Genomic DNA, 6,960 nt, shown 5'->3' with positions numbered 1-6,960 from the left:
TGAATATTTCGGTGTGTTAGGGGAAAATGCCAGGGTTTCAAGATGGCCCATGTGCCAGCCTGATGGGCCCTCAGCCAGCACCTTCTTTCCACTCCAGCCACAAGAAGAGCCAAGCTCCTGGCTGGCTGGGGCCTGCTTGGGCCCTTGGGTGGGAGGTAGCCTTTCACCCCCAGCACCCCTCCCCACTCCCCGCCAGGAATTTTTGGTGTCCCCTGTCTCATGTGGTATGAGATGCTGCTGAGGCCTAGTCGTGGCTCTGAGGCAGACAGTGAGGGGTGGCAGGCAAAGGTCCAAGGACCGTGGCTGGGGGCAGTCCCAGCACCTGCAGCTCTGGGCTGCCCCTACTTTTATGTTTATTTCCAGACTGTGGACCCCCGCAGGGAGGGTTGGGTGGGGCATGGTGATGGCAGCCTCATCCCTGTAATAGGAGAAGAGCGCAAGAAGGGAGAGACAAAGAGTCATGAGGACAGGGACAGGACTGAGTGAGAACCAGACAGGAACTCGCCCTACAGTTTGCCAGCTGTGGCCCACTTGAAACAGAGCTCTGCTTCCAAGGGGACCCCTCAGGTCAGCCCAGCTGGGTGACCACCCAGGGCATAGGCAGGCCAGACTGAACCTGGGCCCACAGCATTAAATAACATTGGCAGAGGAGGACTAGTTGAGGACAGGGCATGGTGAGTGTTCAGGGTGTGATGCTGCCAGTGCCCAGCCATCAGAAGGGGAAGCAGCGCTCCTTGTAGTGACCCACGTGGTCCAGGTTGGGTAGGCAGGCATACTGGCTCGGGGCAGGAGTACCAGAGGCTCCTCCTCCAGGGCGGAATGTGGTCCTGGATCATCTCCTTGTTCACAAAGCCTGAGCTGTAGTCCCAGGCTTCAGGGACTTTGTCTACCATGTACCAGAGCTTGAAGCAAGTGGAATGTTCGTTCCTGCAGCTCCAGCTGCAGCAAACTGTCCTTCTTGGTCTGATTGGCAAAGAGCAGTTGGCACACGGTGTCATCCAAGTCCCTCATGATGGCACGGATCACCTGTAGCATCCAAGTGATGCTTGTTCCTCCTGTGATCATGTGAACAGACTTCACTTCTTGATGGGGTTGGATTTCTTGTCTGGACAGATGGCAAACTTTCCTTGGCCCTGGTAGACTAGCAGCCAGGTTGGGCCCTGGAACTCAATGATGTCTCCAATCTTCTTGTTTTCCAGGTATGGGGACATCTTTACTTCCAGTGGGAAACTTGGGCTGGGTGTCTTTGAAGTAAACCTTGATGACCAGGTCCACTAAAGCCCTTTCATCATGGCTGGAGATGGTGTAGGGCTCAATGGTAAGATTTTGGTGGATTTGAGCTGAAAAGTAGATGTGATGGCGTATGAGGAGGCCCAAGATGTAATGGGGCTGTAAGTGGAACCACTGGGTGTTACGGCGGATGATCTCCTCATCGATAAGCCACAGTGAGAACTTGATGTCCAGGCTTTCAAAGGTAATGGCTGGGGCCCAGTGCTGGATAGCAGGGCTATAGAGGAACCAAGCTGGGGAGAGCACCGTGTGGCCCAGTGTGCTCAGCTGGGCCCTGTGGTGGTGGCTACTGCCCCAGCCAAGAAAGTTGGGCTGCCTCTTTTCACTTTCTTATTAATATCTTTTGACGCACAAAAGTTTTCAATTTTGATGAAACCCAGTTTATCTTTTTTTTTTTTTTTGGCTGTTTTGGGTCTTTGTTGCTGTCTCTAGTTGTGGCGAGCGGGGGCCACTCTTCATTGTGGTGCACAGGCTTTTCATTGCAGTGGCTTCTCTCGTTGCAGAGCACGGGCTCTAGGCGCGCGGGCTTCAGTAGTTGCTGCACGTGGGCTCAGTAGTTGTGGCTCACGGGCTCTAGAGCTCAGGCTCAGTAGTTGTGGCGCACGGGCTTAGTTGCTCTGTGGCATGTGGGATCTTCCTGGACCAGGGCTCGAACCTGTGTCCGCTGCATTGGCAGGCAGACTCCTAAACACTGTGCCACCAGGGAAGTCGTTATCTTTTTTTTTTTTTTTTTTTTTGGTAATTGTTCATGCTTTGGTGTCATATCTAAGAATCCATTGCTAAACCAAACGTCACCAAGATTTACCCCTATGCTTTCTTTCAAGAGTTTTATGGTTCCATTTTGAGCTAATATTTGTATATGATGTGAGATAAGGCTCCAACTTCATTCTTTTGCATGTGGAAATCCAGTTGTTCCAGAACCATTTGTTGAAGAGACTAATATTTCCCCATTGAATGAAAATAGTACTCTTCTGGAAAATCAATTGGCCATAGATGTATGGGTTTAATTTCTGGACTCTCAATTCCCTTTCATTGGTCTATGTGTCTATCCTTATGCCAGTGTCACACTGTTTAGATTACTGTAGCTTTGTAGTAAGTTTTGAAATCAGTTGTGAGTCCTCCAACTTTGACCTTCCTTTTTAAGATTATTTTGGCTATTTGGAGCCTCTTGCAATCCCATATGAATTTGAGGATGGGTTTTTTTCATTTCTGAAAAAAAGGTTGCTAGAATATTGATAGAGATTGTGTTGAATCTGTAAATCACTTTGGGTAGTATTGCCATCTTAACAATTTGAAGTCTTCTAATCCATTAACATGGATGTTATCCCATTTAGTTAGGTCTTCCTTAATTTCTTTCACAGATGTTTTAGAGTTTTCAGTGTACAATATTTCACCTCCTTGGTTAAATTTATTCTTGGGTATTTTATACTTTTTGATGCTATTTGAATACTAGTGGAATTGCTTTCTTTATTTCCTTTTTGAATTGTTCATTGCTGGTGTATTGAAACACAACTGATTTTTGTGTGTTGATTTTGTGACCTGCAACCCTGCTGAATTTTTTTATTAGCTCTAGTAGCTTTCTTGTGGATTCTTTGGAATTGTCTGTATGTAGAATCATGACATATGTGAATAGAGATATTTTACTTCTTTCTCTCCAATTTGTTTCCCATTTATTTATTTTTCTTACCTACTTCCTCTAGCTAGAACTAGTGTTGAATAGCACTATTCAACTAGTGTTAAATAGCAGTGATGCAAGTAGGCATCCTTGTCTTGTTCCTACTCTTAGGGGGAAAGCTTTCAGTCTTTTACTATTATGACGTTAGCTGTGGGTTTTTCATAAATGACCTTTATCATGTTGGAGAAGTTCCCTTTTATTCCTAGTTTTCTGAATGTTTGTATCATGAAAGGTTGTTGGATGTTGTCAAATGCATTTTCTGTGACAACTGAGATGATAATTTTTGTTTACATTTGTTCTATTAATGTGGTTTACTACATTGATTAATTTCCTTATGTTGAACCACTCTTGCATTCCTGAGATAAATCCCACCTGATCATGGTGTATAATCCTTTTAATATGCTGTTGGATTTGGTTTGCTACTATTTTGTTCAGGATTTTTGCATCTAGAAAGGATATTGACCTGTAATTTTCTTTTCTTGTGATGTCTTTATTGCCTTTGATATCAGTGTAATGCTAGCCTTACAGAATGAGTTGGTAAGTGTTCCCTCCATCATGGTTAACTGCATCAACTTTGGAGGCAGATGGTGTCAGTTTTAATCCTGCTTTTGCCACCAAAAAGTTTGTAATAAGTTTTTCATTATTTATCCTCTCTAAACTTCAGTTTCCCATCTATAAAATAGGTGTGTTGGGAGTATTAATTGGGATCATTCATTGTAAAGCCAGTGGTGTGCTGGTAAAGGTTTAAAAATCAGCTCTCAGGGGACTTCCCTGGCAGTCCACTGGTTACGACTCCACGCTCCCAATGCAGGGGGCACAGGTTCCCACATGTTGTTCCCCTGGTCGGGGAACTAAGATCCCACATGTTGTGCGATGCAGCCAAAAAAAAAGAATCAGCTCTTAGAGAAAGTGGGAGTGGGAAACTCTGATCTGTAGTGTTTGCCTATTTCCATGGTGTAAATACTCCTGGCTGATTTAAAGATACCATTGTGAAGTCATCTAAGGTGTAGAGGAGAAGAAATGTACACAGTATGCTCTCATGAGCCAGTGGGAGCTGACTCCAGTACATCACTTTTTTAAAAAAGTATGAAGCACAGAATAAATGATCAATCATGAAATATTATCACTTCAGTTGCCTTTAACAAAAAGCATAAAATAAAATGAAAATAGAATGATTCCTGAAAAGTCAAGATATAAATCTCCCTTTCTATTGCCTTATGTTCTAAAATAATTTATATTCTAGGTACTTTGAAATGTTATCTTCAGATGGTCTGTCCTCTGTTGGGATCACACTGCATATCCCCTTACTATCTCTAGATCTTGTGTATCATTATTTACAGTGAACATAATCACAGGGCAGATGGTCTCTGTCCACAAGTCTGTCTGCCCTGCTGGCAATTGACCGCACCTGGAAAAACTTGTTACTCCTAATTGCTTAACCATGTTAACCTTGAAGGCTGCTGGAAAACTTAGAGGCATCATCCTGCCTTGGCTCCCTGGTAACTAAGGTGTTCTGCCTGATACTGGTCTTGACAGCAGTCACCATGTGCTCATGCTTCCCCTAGAAGGCATAGATTGCCCAACCACCTCATCAGGCAAACAATTCTGCCAATGTCATGTCCTCTAGACTTCTGCTCAGACCCAGGCTTAGGAACATTTATGAAGCAAAGACTGTCTTGCCCTGTTCCCTGGGTACCTTTTCCCAATTCTTTTACCAAGTCACTGTTGTCCCATGTTCCTTATCCACCCATCTATCCATCCATCATCCATCCAACTAAGACTTACAGAATGCCTAATGGCTGCAAATACAAAGATGGTATATGGTCTCCATTGTCCAGAAACTCACCGCCTGGGATGGGGTAGGGTAGAGTGGAGACAGATATGCAAACAAATAGAATATATTGTGATAAGGGAAAGTACAAAAGTATATGCAAAGTACTCTGGGAAACTAAAGGAGGAATTCTGCTTGCCTCTGGAAGTTAAGGAGGTTTTCACAGAGTGTGTACAGGTAACCACAGTGTAAAGCAGAGGCTTGGGGTCCGATATGGTAGACTTTGTGTGCCTGACTGTGCCATTGAACCTGATCCTTCAGCAACAGGGAGCCTTTCTTTTCTTTCCTTTTTTTTTAATTGCCCGGCATCTTAGAACTTCAAGGCTATGCTCCCTGTTAATAATAAAAAAATAACCAACTTTTTAAGGGCTTATAATGTGCCAGATATTGTACTAAGTGCTTTAAAATCATTATTTAACTTAATCTTCACAACAGCCTTGGAAAATAGAAATTATTATCATCCCCACTTTACAGATGAGAAAAATGAAATTTAAAACTCTAAGTCACATAACTAGGAATGGGTAGAACTAAAACCTAGCTCTAATTCAGTGCTGAGTCTGTGCTCTTAGAAACACAAGCCAGCTGGACTTGGTATAGTTGAGGGCCTGGGAAGAGTGGTCCCATCTCCCCACACCAGCCTCCCAAAACTTCCTCCCATTTTACAGTGCTCATACGTTAAACCCTCTTACCACCTACCTGGGCCGATAGCAATTATCTGAAAGTACCTTGTTTAGGAGGCAGCGGTAGTTAATGTGGAGAAGGACTTCGAAGGATGTTGACAGCAGTGTGAATTTACTTCCAAGAACTGTGGTTGCTGTCGGCTGACGTTGAGTTAGTGATTAATATGCTCTTGTGTGATTCAGCTAATGTCCCTCCCAAATAATGTGTTAACCCAGTGAAAAAAGCACATGTCCAACTAAGCTGAATGTCAGACCTCTGTGTCAACTCCCATTTTACATTCTGTAGGAGGAAAAGCAGTCCCACTTAACACTGCTTACCAGGTATTATATATATATATAAAATTAATTACATTATTAATTATATATAATTAATTATACAGATATAGAATTTAATTTAATGTTGACATCGACATCAACTCCGTGAGATTGTGTGTGTGCAGATAAGTAACCTGAAGCTCAGAAAGGTGAAACCACCTGTTCAAGCTCATGGAGTCAACTTCTTTCTACTACTCCAGGACCCTAACTATTGGGGTGGTCTTGTTTAGTTTATATCATAGTGAATAACCACTCTTCTTTTTAATACAGAAACGTTATTTATTTTTAGAGATGTCTCTAAAGAGCATTATTATTTTAGGGATGGGGGTAGTGGAAAGAATGGGCACTTTGAAGCTAGGTATTCCTGGGTTAGAATTCTAGTTCCTGCTCTGTAGTGGTGTGACTTTTGGTAAATTCCCTAATCTTACCTCAAAAGATGATTGTGAGAATTGAAGCCAGGTGGCTGGTCCCTAGGGGTACTTCAATACACGTTAGTCCTTTTCAGCTGCTGGTTGGTGTAACATGAATGAGCATCCCCAGACAACTCAAGCAAATTGGTTAAATAATCAATATATTCTTAGAGTTTATTTTAATTAAAGAAAAAAAACCTCCTACCAGGTGGCCTTTTGGGGGGAAATTTAGGGACGGTAGTGTCAAACGAGGCAAATCATACAGCTCCCGCAGGTTGAGACTCAACAGACCCACCAGTGAGGCCTATTATACCCATGAGAGTTCTGGGGAGGAACAGGAAAAGCTGCTGTGTTGAAGCTGCAAAAAATCTGGTCCGGGAGACAAAGCACACAGACAGATAGAAAGAGAAATAACCATAGAAGGCAACAGAGGGCAAGAGTCCAAGGAGTGATGCAGGCAATCAATACTGCATGAATTTGGAAGAGAGAGAGAGAGACCGCTTAGAAGGGGCCAAGAAACCTTTCCTGACCTGTCTCCTGCACTCCATCCTCCTTCTGTCCCTCCGTAGTACTTCAGGTTTCTCTTAGAGTCTCCAGTGCACTTAGCTCTTCGTAACAAGGTGGAGAAACGTTCACTGTCTATTAATAGCTGGTGCCAGAATTCCTCTTGGGGATGGAAGCATCTAGGTTTGGAAAATTCGGTGTAATGGAATAGGCTGGGGAGTGCTGGAGGCACAAAGCTGAGACCCAAGGACCTGG

At 43.5% G+C, this 6,960-nt stretch overlaps 1 pseudogene across 1 annotated transcript; it reads right to left on the bottom strand.

Moving 5' to 3' along the window:
• Nucleotides 1-449: 449 nt before the first annotated feature.
• LOC307186987 (NADH-cytochrome b5 reductase 3-like) lies at nt 450-4,511 on the bottom strand (annotated as a pseudogene). The gene is made up of 2 exons: nt 4,415-4,511; nt 450-1,619 (listed from the first exon to the last, which is right to left on the bottom strand). The product of its transcript is annotated as an NADH-cytochrome b5 reductase 3-like (transcript).
• Nucleotides 4,512-6,960: the final 2,449 nt, after the last annotated feature.

The sequence above is a fragment of the Stenella coeruleoalba genome (assembly GCF_951394435.1).
Source record: "Stenella coeruleoalba genome assembly, chromosome: 1".
Classification (NCBI taxonomy): Eukaryota; Metazoa; Chordata; class Mammalia; order Artiodactyla; family Delphinidae; genus Stenella; species Stenella coeruleoalba.
This window is presented reverse-complemented; position numbering and strand designations above follow the sequence as displayed.